Genomic DNA, 12,744 nt, shown 5'->3' with positions numbered 1-12,744 from the left:
ATTTGTACCTTAAGCACAAATGAATAATAGAACGTAAATTATCCTGAAATGATATTCTTTGGAAGTCAGGGAACAATAGCCTCATAGCAGAGAGGAAAAAGTCTATTACAACCCAAATGTGTTTATCAAGAGATACTACAATACCCCAGGCCATGTTATTTCAAATTAATGGGGCCTGTAAACACACTTTTCTTGATATATCTTATTTGTATCTGCTGAAGTCATATACAGCTGTGAAGCATCACCAGAAGTGGTAGTCTGCAGAGGAATCTCTCATTAAGAAGCTGCAGAATTTTCATAATTTCCATTAACCAAAATGAATGGGGGAAATCTCTAAAGCCAGTTGGCGAGCAGTTTGTTTTGTATAAATGCCATCTTCCTGGGAATAAAGATCCATTAATCAGCAATGCTACATCATGAAGGAAATTAAAATCTATTAAAAAAAAAGTAGCCTAGACCTGTATAATAACAGAAGCACAACCTTAGTACTGTGGATACAGTTAAATATGAAACTAGTGAAAAGGGGCTAGTGATGGCAGACATCCTTTCTAAGTGAAAATGGAAATAAACTGTACTGCTATAAGCTATTTTCACACGAGCGTACTAATACAGCTAGTGTGAACACAAATAAAAAGGAAAAAAAGTATTACACTTTTAACTGAATTAATTACACCAGCATGTAGCCTGTGTCTATGTAAGGCATCAGAACTGGACTTTGATAGATTGAACAGCTTTGTGATTTTGACACTGTTCAACATCCAACATGGCTTTCAGAGCCATTTTTTTTTTATATATTTTTCAGGCTGTTTGCAATCTCTTTTTCATAGACTGAGCTGTCACAGGGACTCAGTAGGATTCTGCAGAGTAGTCATTGTTAGGATCAATACAAAGAGTTGCAGGTGATGTGTCCTTGGAAAAAAACAAAAACCCAAGTTTTTTTAGAATTTTCTTTTCAAAATTTCAAGCCTTTGTTATTTTTCTTACCAAAGTCCATTATTTTTCAATAAGCTGTACAGAGAGGTTGCCTTCAATAAGCACAATATCTGATGAAAACACCTATGAAGTATGCTGAATGACTCAGTTTCAGAGGACACCAAGTCCGAATTCATCCTTTAAATCGCCCAGAAAGACAATCTAACTAATCATTCTCAATATGACTAAAAATGTTTACAGCCATATAAATTGCATAAATATGTATTCCTTGTATGCATTTTTTGTTAGACATGTATTTTAATACTTTTTTTAGATATACTTCTCTATATTAAATATATATACACCCCTCGAGTAGATGAAACTTCCAAAATGGCAAGCCTAGGAGGAGTTTGGAAAATGAGATCTAGACCTCACCTTGTCCCGGAGGCTTACATGAGAAATTTCTGACACAAAAAATTCCCTCATAACTGTTTTTAAAAGCAATTAGTGATAGTGACTCCATAGACTTCCTCAGAAATCAGTTTCAGAACCTAACTATTTCTTGATGTCACAGTCCTCACTATAGTTTATATTCATTTTATCTTGCCCACCACAGTCACTGAGAAAGATAGCTTCCTTCCTCTTTGCAAGAGTGTTTTACATATTGGGAGGTCTGTTATTGCATCTGTTTTCTGGACCTTTGATCATTCTTACTGCTCTCCTCTGTTTATGTGAAGAATGTTCAGAGTTTATCTTACTGAAATTCAAGACTTTTGATCTCTCAGAGCTATCTGAAGTAGCAGTAGATGTAAAACATTAGCTTGCTATAGCCTTTTTACCTGTCTGCATTGTACCATAGAAGAAAAGAGATGCCAGTCTTTGGCTGGGGCTTCTGAACTCCACCATAATGCATAAACAGATTTGGTAGCAGCAAGCTCCAGTGGAGCTTCAGACTGAGAATTTGGAGACGTGAATTTTTCTTCTATTTCTGTCCTTGACCACGATGCTTTTATCTCAAAGTGTCTGCTTCCTCTGTAAAACCTCCTACATGCAAAATGGTGCATAAGAACCAGGCATTACTAATTATATTTTTCAGCTGTTTGCCCATACTATCATTGTAGTGGTGAACTCTAGCAAAGATTACACATCATTCAACATGTTTGTTCAAATTCTAAAGGACTGTCTAGTATATTCACAGAATGATGATAAATAATTGAAATACAAGACAGTCTGATGGCTTGTCACAGGCTGTTTGAACTGTCAGGCTGCTGGCAAACCTTGGATTTTCAGTTGCAATGGATTTCTGAAAAATATTGCAGAGATGCAAGTTCACTCCATTCCTGGGCCTGCATTATTAACAATCTGTCCAAACCTAGTTTAGATGGAGATGAAGTCATGTATTGAAGTTGCCTTAACAGTAACTGGTAATTTGTTGGTTTTTTACAAGAGGCATGGGCAGGGAATCGATTAATTCATTCAGAAAAGGAATTGATTACTCTCCTAAGCATCTGTTTACCCTTGCAAAGAGCAGTTTATAGAGTAGGATGCTTCACAAGGACTTTGGGGAAAAATAGAACTTCTGGCTGGGTTTTAATTGCCTGTCTGTTTACGTGTTTGGGATGCTTGCTTCCTCTGTTTCCTTTGAAGTTAGAGTCCAGAGCCCTGAAGGACTGTAAAGTTACAAGATAATTACTGATTGTTAAGGTACTATGCTTTCTAAAAATATTGCCCATATTGTTTCTTCTCTATTGCCCCCCCCTTCCCACCCCCCCATAATATCCAATTTATTTTAAGTAGAGAAACTTCCAGATAGAAAATGTTTAAACTTTCCAAAGTCTTTTTACAACCTCCTTCACAAGAAGCTATTAAAGAAATCTGGCAACCAGCACGGGGAAAAGTCATGGCACAGTTTAAAACGCGAGCGAGAAAGAATTAGACATAAGTAGCTATTTCTCACTGTTGACAGAGGTTAATACTAGAGTGACCTAGGGACCAGCCTTAGGAGTGGACCGAGGACATTCAACCCACATATTAATGAACTGAAAGGGAAGGTGAACAGCAAGGTGACTGTATCCCCTTGATTATTCTAGATTCTTGTGGCTAGTGAGGATTACAAGAAACTTTGGAAAGACCTAGCAAGCCTGGGGAATATGCCAGATGCAATGAATCCACAAATAGCTATGAACAATTTTTGTCACTGCTGTAAATTAGGAAAGAAAAATTTGCTTCTTCTCACTAAGAACAGCTAAAATATTGTCTCAGGCTTATCATATTTTTGTTATTGCTGTTAGGCTACGTTTTCTGCTGTTTCAGCTCTCTTCAGGAGCAGGTGAGCATTACGGAAGAAAGAGGCCAGGGCTCAGCCCAAGACAGGGGGAAAAAAAATCTGCCTTTTCAGCAGCATTTGCTACTTTAACTGTTCCATCAAACTTCAGCATAAATGATTTGTCTGAAGATCAAACAAAATCTGTCACATAAGGAAATCAGCTCTCCTGCATCTGGAGACAGCCACTTAATCATTTGGAATATCCTCCTTCTCAGCAGGGGAAAGCAATGAACAGCAATAATCTACTGGCTGTCCACTGTGTCTTTCTGTACTCTGGATACCTGTGTCTCACTACTGCTGCAATGACAGCAACACACTTGTAAAAGCCATGACAGCTTACACCACTGTATCTCATACCAGTTGCATAAGGATCCTTTACACCTGACCCCAATGCATTTCCCTTTTGAACAGAGATTTTCTTCCTCCTCTGCTGTAGTTCACAGAAGCTCATCAACCAAGGCCTGCAAGATTATATACTAAAAAGGTGTTTAACAGTGCTTAAAGCAAACCTAAAGGTGACAGCTGTGAAAAATGGAAGTAATTTGCAGCCAACCTACACAGGCACTCCTGCATCTGCTAGCTAGAAGATGGGGAGCTGCCTCAAGGACAGGACCTTAGCAGGAGAACCCAAAGCTTTGTCACACTGGATTAGCTAACCTTCAGCCAAATAGATTTGTACTTCCCAACCTCTATTGGGATTGCTTATTACAAAATGGAAAGAGTTTAGTGCTTGTTTATTCTGTTGAAATATACATTTGTCTTTGTTATTTCTGTATTAAGGATTACTGGATTGGGTGATTGGTTCTCAAACTTTCCTGTATAAGGAGTCTACATCAAAACAGAAGAAAGTTTCACAACTTCCAACCAGCTATAAATAAGTAAATGGAACTTGGTTATTCCCAATGAGAAGAAAGAGAACATGAAAGTGTAGAAAGCCTGTGGAAAGTAGTGCTTGGTAATTGTTGTTAGCTTATATACTGCCAATTTTAAACACACTTTCGCATTTTAGAAGGGCAGCTGTATTTGTCTATTTCAGGAATAAACATTACAGCTGCTTTCCTGTGCTTTTTGCAACACTATATTTCACAATGCTATTTCAACCCTGCAGAATATAGTGGTTTTACAGTTCGAGATTAAATAGCAGCACCATTTAGAAAGCAAATATTGAGCCAAAGAACTTCAAAGCTGCAACATTCACTTATTCAGCTTTCATGTATTTAAAATCGCAACTAAAATAAAATGAAAACTAAATGAAAAAGCATAATTCATTCATTTGAAAATAGGTTCTAATTAATATCCTCAAGTTTAGACTTATTTCTTTTGCTCTCTCCCAAATTACAGCATTAAAAAAACCCCAAACCTTTTTCAACTCTTGTCTTACTATACTGAGCTAATGCCCTATGGAGCACAAACTATTGCGCTGTGTAAACCTGAAGTTTATTAGCAAATACATTGCAAGAATAAAATCTCTTCCTGTTGTCCTGGCCATAAAGATAGCTTTGCTGTAAGAATCATGGATAAGAATGCTAGCTATGTTTTGCCATTCTGTTTTTTTTTTCCAAGTGTTGTTGCGATGCATACTTTGCATTATTTTTGCTCTTTCTTTATGTTGTCTAATAACTTTCTATGTTCCCTAATAACACTAAAAATTTCCTGCTTTGCCCCTCTTACATATTACCTTTAGAGATCTCTGCAGCTGTCACTTTCTAATGTCATTTCCTCCGAAATTCAACAATTCATAATCAAAGAGAAAAAAATTGTTTGGACCCTTTCCCCAAGCCAGGATGACCATGTTCATTTCTGTGTTCCTAGTTCTCACTCGTCTGAGTGGGACTCACTTTCATTCAACCCTACATTTTTCTTCCTTGATTAGCAGGTACAATGAATACAGCTGAATGACTGCAGTCCCAGTACAACCCTTAGTTCTAGAAGGATATTTACTCTCAGTGACAAGAGTCACAAGTCATTAAAAAGTGATATTTAGTCTAACCACCAGCTACAAAGCGTGGCTACTTTGGCAGTATAGCCACAGGCATTGTATAAGATCCTGCATGCTTCTTCAGCTTCTTGTCTTGTGTTTGTTGAAAATTCCTCCCTGCCACTGGGTCCACTATTTAACCACATTTTATTTTGCAGCCAAATACCATTTCTTGGCATGCAAGCAGGACAAATTCAGAATTCTTCCACTTGGTAGCAATATCCTGGGCAGCTGTACTATACAAGTTAACAGTGCTTAAACTCATATTTCCTACTTTTTCCTACATATTTCCTACATCTCTTTCCACAGGGAAGTTATAATTGGCAAGGTCAAACCCAATGTTTACAAGGAGTGACTTGCTAAATAACCATGAAACTGAAGGATGCACAGATTTTCTGGGGACTTAGCTTATTTATATGTTGGAGCACCAAAAATCAACAAAATTATTTTTTTTCCCCTATATACTTCTTAGCTATGTTGTATCAGCCCAATTCCTTTACTGCAAAAATAACGTGTTGCAGGAACAACACTCAAAGCTCAACTTTAGATTTACAAAAGCTAAACACCGCAGATGAAAACAGTGGAACTATTTAACACTCTCCCTAATATTTTCCCCTAATATTTTCTGAAGAAAGGGAAGCACTACATCTCACAGAAGCAGAATAGAAAAGATCAAAGTTTTTGAGAAGACCTGGCCTCCTTTAGACACTTGTCCTGGCTATGTATTGAAACGATGCCATGTGGAAACATTTGCCTGAAGACACTGTGGAAAAGAGAGAGCAGATTACTAATACACAAACCTTTGAGGCCTAATATCTCATGTTTCTCTGGTGTAGTCACGTAACTTTGGGGAAACCAGTTTTAAGATGCTACCAGTACTAGTAGGTATGGAGACAACGAGACCTTCTATATGCTATTGTATCAAAACACAGATAAGAAGTTGAGTAAGATGCAATTCTCAGCTTGGTGGACAAGACATTAATCTCCCAACTCTCTCAGGAACAGGAACATAGAGCTCATTTTTGCTGTTCATTTTTTGTTTGTTTGTAGTTTATGGGGTTTTTGCCTTTTGTTTGGGTTGTTTGTTTTTGGTTTTTTTCCACATTTTCCTGGAGTACTTCTAGTCAGGCCTTTGCAAAGGAAGTGGAAGATTCCCATGGTTATTTCCATACCTGCTTATCAGCTGCCACTCAAAGCCAAGTACATTCATTTAAATCCTCATGACAGAGGAAGTGTTTGGGACAAATTGCCCTGAATTCTTCAATTCTCAAGAAGAAATTCTTACACATTAGGTATCAGTTGTGATAAAGATGTCTGATGTGATCCATTTATGTAGAACTCAACTGGCAGAAAAATTTAATCAGTTCTTTTTGTTTTAACCCTGCCAAAGATATACTGATGAAGTTATCAATTTTTAATCACAAAATTGTATCAAAGTCCAGGGATCAGGGAAATTCCTATCTCTTATTACCTGGTCATCAATGGTCCATGAGTAAGATAAACTACCCTCTCTCTTTCTGAAAAGAAAGCAAAACTTGAAAAAAAAAAATCCTCTTCTATGCTAGATGTTACTCTGCCTATTTACATATACAGAATTTTCCCCCAGGCTACAAGGGGGGAAAATTCTATTTTAACCAAGGAGCATACAAAGCATACATCCCAGCTTTAAAACAGAGAACTGAGAGACAGACTAATTAATTAATCTACCATTATAGGTAGATGAATTTGTGAACACAAGGAAAAAGCTGACTGAATTTCTCATTATGACAAAAGAAAGCCTGAAAAAACCTTAACTGCCAATAACACGTTAAAAAGCGACAATGTTTCTTACTATTAACCTGTCAAAAAATAAATCCAGTGCAATTTCAAAACCTCTGTAAGACAAGCTTTATATTTTTATTTAGTCAAACACCTTAATAGGTCAATTCCCTTACTAGCTATTAGCCTTTATGACTGCTGTTCTTACACTAAATAAAACTTAAAAAGAAACTTGCTACCCTCTCAGTCATGCATCCACAGCAAGTATAATTGCTTTTCTTAATATGACTGCTGGCAAGAATGATAAAGGCAGCTTTACCTGCTGGTTTCAGTCATCAGCTTTTTAACAGCAGAACACAGAACATTTGAACAAATATTCTAAATCCTCAGTAAATGGATGAGACAACATGACCAATAAGTAGGTGCATATAGCTACTACCTGGCAATGGTTTGAACATTTCCTTGGGAAAGGATTCAGCAGAATACACTTTCTTCTGTAGAAGGTTTACACTAGACACGTCAAGCTCAGGTTACTACTTTCAAGTCATCATTTCCTCACTCTGGTGAGTTGTCACTACATGAAAAGAACAACAATCTGGTTGAAACCTTTTTTAAAAGGTGATAAGTTTTCTGCCTAGATGGTCATGAAATTATTGATGGGTTTTCACAGCCACCAGTGGGAAAAATGCATTTGGAAGTCCACAATGTGTCGCAGCTGCTCTCTGCCGTGAAAATGCTTGTGCATGCAGCAGGCAGCTCTGCACTGACATGGGCCTTTGCTTCACAGCAAAACTCAGTTCAATAGAGCAGCATTTCTCAGTCCAAATGGCTGAGGAGCAACGGACACCTAAGCTTTACTGAAAAAAAAAAATTTGAAAATTCACAGACCATGCTGCATCTATTATTTCAGAGCAAGAAGGCAATAAACAACATCTTCAGCATGAACACACAAAAGTGTTACAGAACATTATAAGTCAAATATTAATGATAAGAAAAGCCAACAAGGTTCAGTCATTAGGATTATGGATTATATCTCAAACACACACACACAAATCTTATTCATTAAAATACCAAATGCTTGGGAAAACAGGCTGGTTTGTTGCACACAAAAACTGAATGTAATACCTTTCTTTGCCTTATCACCTCAACAACAATTGCCCTCCACCCCCCAGTCTGAAGCTCAGACGTTTATGAACTTGCCTTCAATTGTTATTGAAGTGTTTTGTCTCCAATGGTAACTGTGAAGAAATGAGCTCAAAACAGAAAATGGTCCATGAAAAACTACTCAGTCACTATGGGATCTTATTTTTATATCCTTCACTTGCCTTCCTTGTTTGTTGGTGCAAAATTCTAAAATACTGCAAAGTCTACTCCAGCTCCTCTCTAGCTTCTAAGTCTATCTTTTTACCCTTCTGCATTACAGCTGGTCTTTTAAAACCTGATCTTTACCATACTGTTTTGTCTAGTTAATTAAAAATAAGATGGCTGTTGCCAACTCATCCTACTATTACAATGTCTAATCTTGGAGGGGTGCATTTGCCCAGGTATATTTTGAAATATGCTGTATCACAACTAACAAGAAAATTGGAGTCGCAAGGCCAACTACACTGTAAAAAGCAGTAGGACCACAACACACATCATGTCTTCTATTTCTACCAGCAGTATGATGTATTAACCATCAACACTGCAGTATGTAAATTAAGTACCTTGCAGGTTTAAGAAAATTATCTTGCTCCAAAGATTGAAACAAAAAAAATCATTTACATTCTTCCTACCGACCTGTAGCATTATGAGAGAAGCAGTCAAAAGGGCATCAAGAACTCAAACAATGTGCAGGTTAAACCATTTGTGTTACATCCACATTATTTCAAGGATCAAGCAAGGCACCATTGGATCTCTGTGGCACCACTGATATTACTGTATCACTGATATTACTGTAGACAACCACTTTATCTTCCAGTAGCTTTCAGGAAAAAAACAAGGAGAAAGTAAGTCATATTATTCCAATCCTACAACTACTCAGTGTACACCTGATGTGAAGAAAAGCAGTAAGGAGATAAAGCATTTGATAAAAAAAAGAAATAGGATATACTACCATAATATTTAAAGTGGAGAACAAGCCTGTAGTAGCAAGGAGATAGGATGGAAAAAGTCTTTAATTTAGTTAATTTCTCTTCAGTCTTTCCTCCTGTGATTTTAATTCCTCCTTTCCTGTTATAGATGACAGACAGCTTTAGATGGACTATTTTCTAGTAACATCTATAAACAAGTTCTCTGCCTGCTTTCTAGGCACCTATTAAAAAGAGAAAGCTGTGATAGGGTAAAGTACAGCTTTTGAAAGCTGTACATTCAGGAAGGGCAGATAAAGATGAGCGAAGGGGAACACGTGTCACAGGTCAGCTCTGGCATGTGGAGAACAAATGCAGTTGACAGAACGTGATCTTTAGAAACCACTCAGGGAAATTTTGACATTAATTTACAGTACATTTCACTCTCTGTACATCTCTCTAAATCTCACCTCTGACAGTAAAAAGAAAAACCTTCAAACCCAGCCTCTGAGCTTTGCAAATTGGGAATGAGGGAATCCTCTTTTCCCCAAAGCAACCATCTGCTAAGTAAGTGCCAATTTATTTATTTATTTTAAACAGACAAGAGAGAATGGGCAATATATATCCAGATGTTTATAGTGAGAACACAGCCTCAGAAGCGCCTCCTTATTAAGTATACAGGTTATGCAGCTTTATTGCTGTAGGCTAGGTCTTTTTTCTTTCAAGTTATTGTTTAATATGGCTTTGTAAATATTTAATTTATAGCTATCTTTAGAAATTTCATTAATTTATAAGCTTGGGTTTTGTTCTTACATTTTAAACCTCTGACACTAGAAATTGGTGTGCTTCCCATCTGTTTCATCTCTCTCTCTAAATAAGCTCTTCTGTACTTTTCAGAAGGTTATTGACACTGACTGCAAAATACACAAAAGAAACCTTTAAGGTGTGTCAGGTCCTGAGAGATAATCCTTCAATCAGCTTACAGGCTAAGTGCACAAAAAAAGAAGGAAAGAAATTAAGTTTTCCTATTGAGAAGCAAAATACAGAGAGATTTGTGCACGGTCACAAAACAAATCTATTGCTGTTGTATTGATCCCAGTTCTAACGACATCTCATCCAATGCCACAAACATTTCCTCCCATATTCTATTTATGCCTACTGTTCAGTATTTGCCTACATATAGATATTGGTATCAGGTGTAGGACTAGGTTTTCATAGCAATTTGTCAAAAATATCGTTAGGAAGTATCCTTCAGCACAACTGTTCTTATATAATAGATAAGAACACACAAACATTGGCTACATTTTTCATTTAAAAATAATGAAAGAAACATTTATGCTTAAAAGGTCAAGTTACAGCTTTGCTTTATGCAAAGGGGCAATGAAAGAAAACTAAAATGTTTTAGGAAGCTTACTAAAGTAGATGGCAAGACAAAAAAAACCAAAATAAAATACATACAAGTAACAAGAATAAACTTTGTGAAAGACTTTTGGAACCTAACATTAGAATTTATTTGCTCCTTCTAGAAGGCTACCATGTTACGATGGCCATAGAGCTCAAAGTATAATGACAAATTACCATTTAACAGTCCTTAACAATGGCAGCTATCCTCACTTTCTGCATGCCAAGAGATTGATACCGGGAAGTCTTCTGCATTGCAGAAACTGAATTAGCTAATAACCACCCCATTCAGACACTTGTCTTTATCTTAGTCCTAATTAAACTTCTACATCTGCCCTGCGCTATAGTGAATTAGGAGACACTACAAAAGTATAGGGCATCATGCAGTTCTCCCAGGGATATCACCACTCTAACCAGAAACCAAGTTGAATCATTGCATAGGGACATGCAAATACTGATCTGGTTTGGTGACTGCACTGATACATTGGAAGTGGGGGAGGGGAAGGCATTTTCTGTCAACCTGGAACATATCTGTTGGTTTTCCACTGAAAATAAATAAAAAAAGAAATGGGTGGTTGGATTTTTGTCACAATATGCTGCCACTCTTTAAATAAAAGGCTACATTTAATTAAAAGTGTATTCCAAAAAGAAAGAGGAAGTATAACTTCATTTCCATGAAAAGCTACATACTTTTCAAGACTTCCCACCTCCAAACACTTTTGAGCCAAAATAGTTAAACATTGATCCAAACCAGAAAATGGTTTCTTTTATTTTGAAAGAAAAACTTTGGTGAACAAACTGAAGTTTCTTCTGAATGCACTGAGGAATTACTTTTGGTTAGAGGAAAATGGTAAGAAACACATACAAAGGAACATTTCAAAGGTAAATAATTTTATATTTGCACCAAACCTGAGTTTATTGTAGGTCAAGAAATTATTTGAGACTGAGTTTTGGATCCTTCAAATTTATGCTCAGCTTGAGACAACTAAAAAATTTTCCTTTAATGAATTGTAAGTTTGATAGACAAATTGAGACAGGCAGTCTATTGTGGGTTTGGCACACTGACCTGCCTCTCGACTTTAATGGCCATGAGATGAACCTCAGTGCATGAAAAGGCCAGCCTCTATTCATAACTTTGAAATGTTGCAAAATGAAGGTATATTTGCGGAAAACAGGAACTCACTGAAAAGTACAGAAGAATCCTCTATTCTGTAGCAGCCTGCGGTATTCCTGAGAAGAGTGACATTTAGGACACAGGAGAATGGAGATGTGCACACAGGTGCTTTCCAAATGCAATTTGAAGAGTGAAGAATCAAGAGATTCCAGGACTACTTCTATTTGAAGGAAGGCTCTCCGAGTTAACATTAGATCACAATAGCAAGCAATAGTATCTAAATGCAACTTTTCTTAGTTTAAAATTATTAGAAACATTGTTGTGATTTCTAAGGCAGGGAGAAAGGAGCGCTGCTCCTAAGAAAAACGCTCATTCTCTTCCTGAGAAGGCAAACACTATGGACTTTTGAAGCCTTTCAAGGCACTACATGAAACAAAGTGCTTTCCAAACAACACATCTAGTAAGTTTATGGCATAACTTAGTTGAAAGCTGTTCCAAGATGTCAGATAAGTAGAACAAAAATATTTTGAGGAGAGCTTTGAGAATATACTTTTCTCAAAACAGAGAAACAATCAAGTGATCCAATTGAAAAAAATGCTTTCCTGGGTCAGCTTCCTTTTGGAAGGGAGCTGAGAAATCCATTTGTTCCAAAAGATCAGCCATAAACAAATATTAGGAAAAGTATTTACATGTATAAGTGAATTTGGTTAGCCAGACACTGAGGAATGTGAAAGAAATCTGCGTTCTGAACCTTAGCTAGTATTTACTCCTACAGAAAAGCTGTCCATTAAAAAGCAAACAAAAAACCAGTAAGATGAACACAGGAACTGAAGCACACACATCAATTGCCACTACCCATCACACTGTTTGAACTGCTTTAGTATTAATGATGAACATGTCCCTCTTTTTTCCAATATTTGACTGAAAGGTTGTGCATACAGCATTAAAAGTCCCTGTTTTCAAAGTTTAGCATAGAAAAACAGACAAATTAAGTTTCTTTTGAAATATTTTTTCTAGATTTATAGTTTTTCCCACTTTAACACAACACCTTCCTGTACTCTTTCTTTAAAAGTGTATATTTTAAAATCAATCAAACAATTCAAGCAATTGGATCTACATCTCTACTGACAAAGTTATAATAGGAAGTTCTGGCAAAGTCACCATAAATATGCAACAGAAATAATGAATACATATTTTATTTATACTT

The sequence above is a fragment of the Ciconia boyciana genome, chromosome 1, assembly GCF_034638445.1.
Source record: "Ciconia boyciana chromosome 1, ASM3463844v1, whole genome shotgun sequence".
NCBI lineage: Eukaryota > Metazoa > Chordata > Aves > Ciconiiformes > Ciconiidae > Ciconia > Ciconia boyciana.
The sequence above is the reverse complement of the archived record's forward strand: the minus strand, read 5'-3'. Positions refer to the sequence as shown.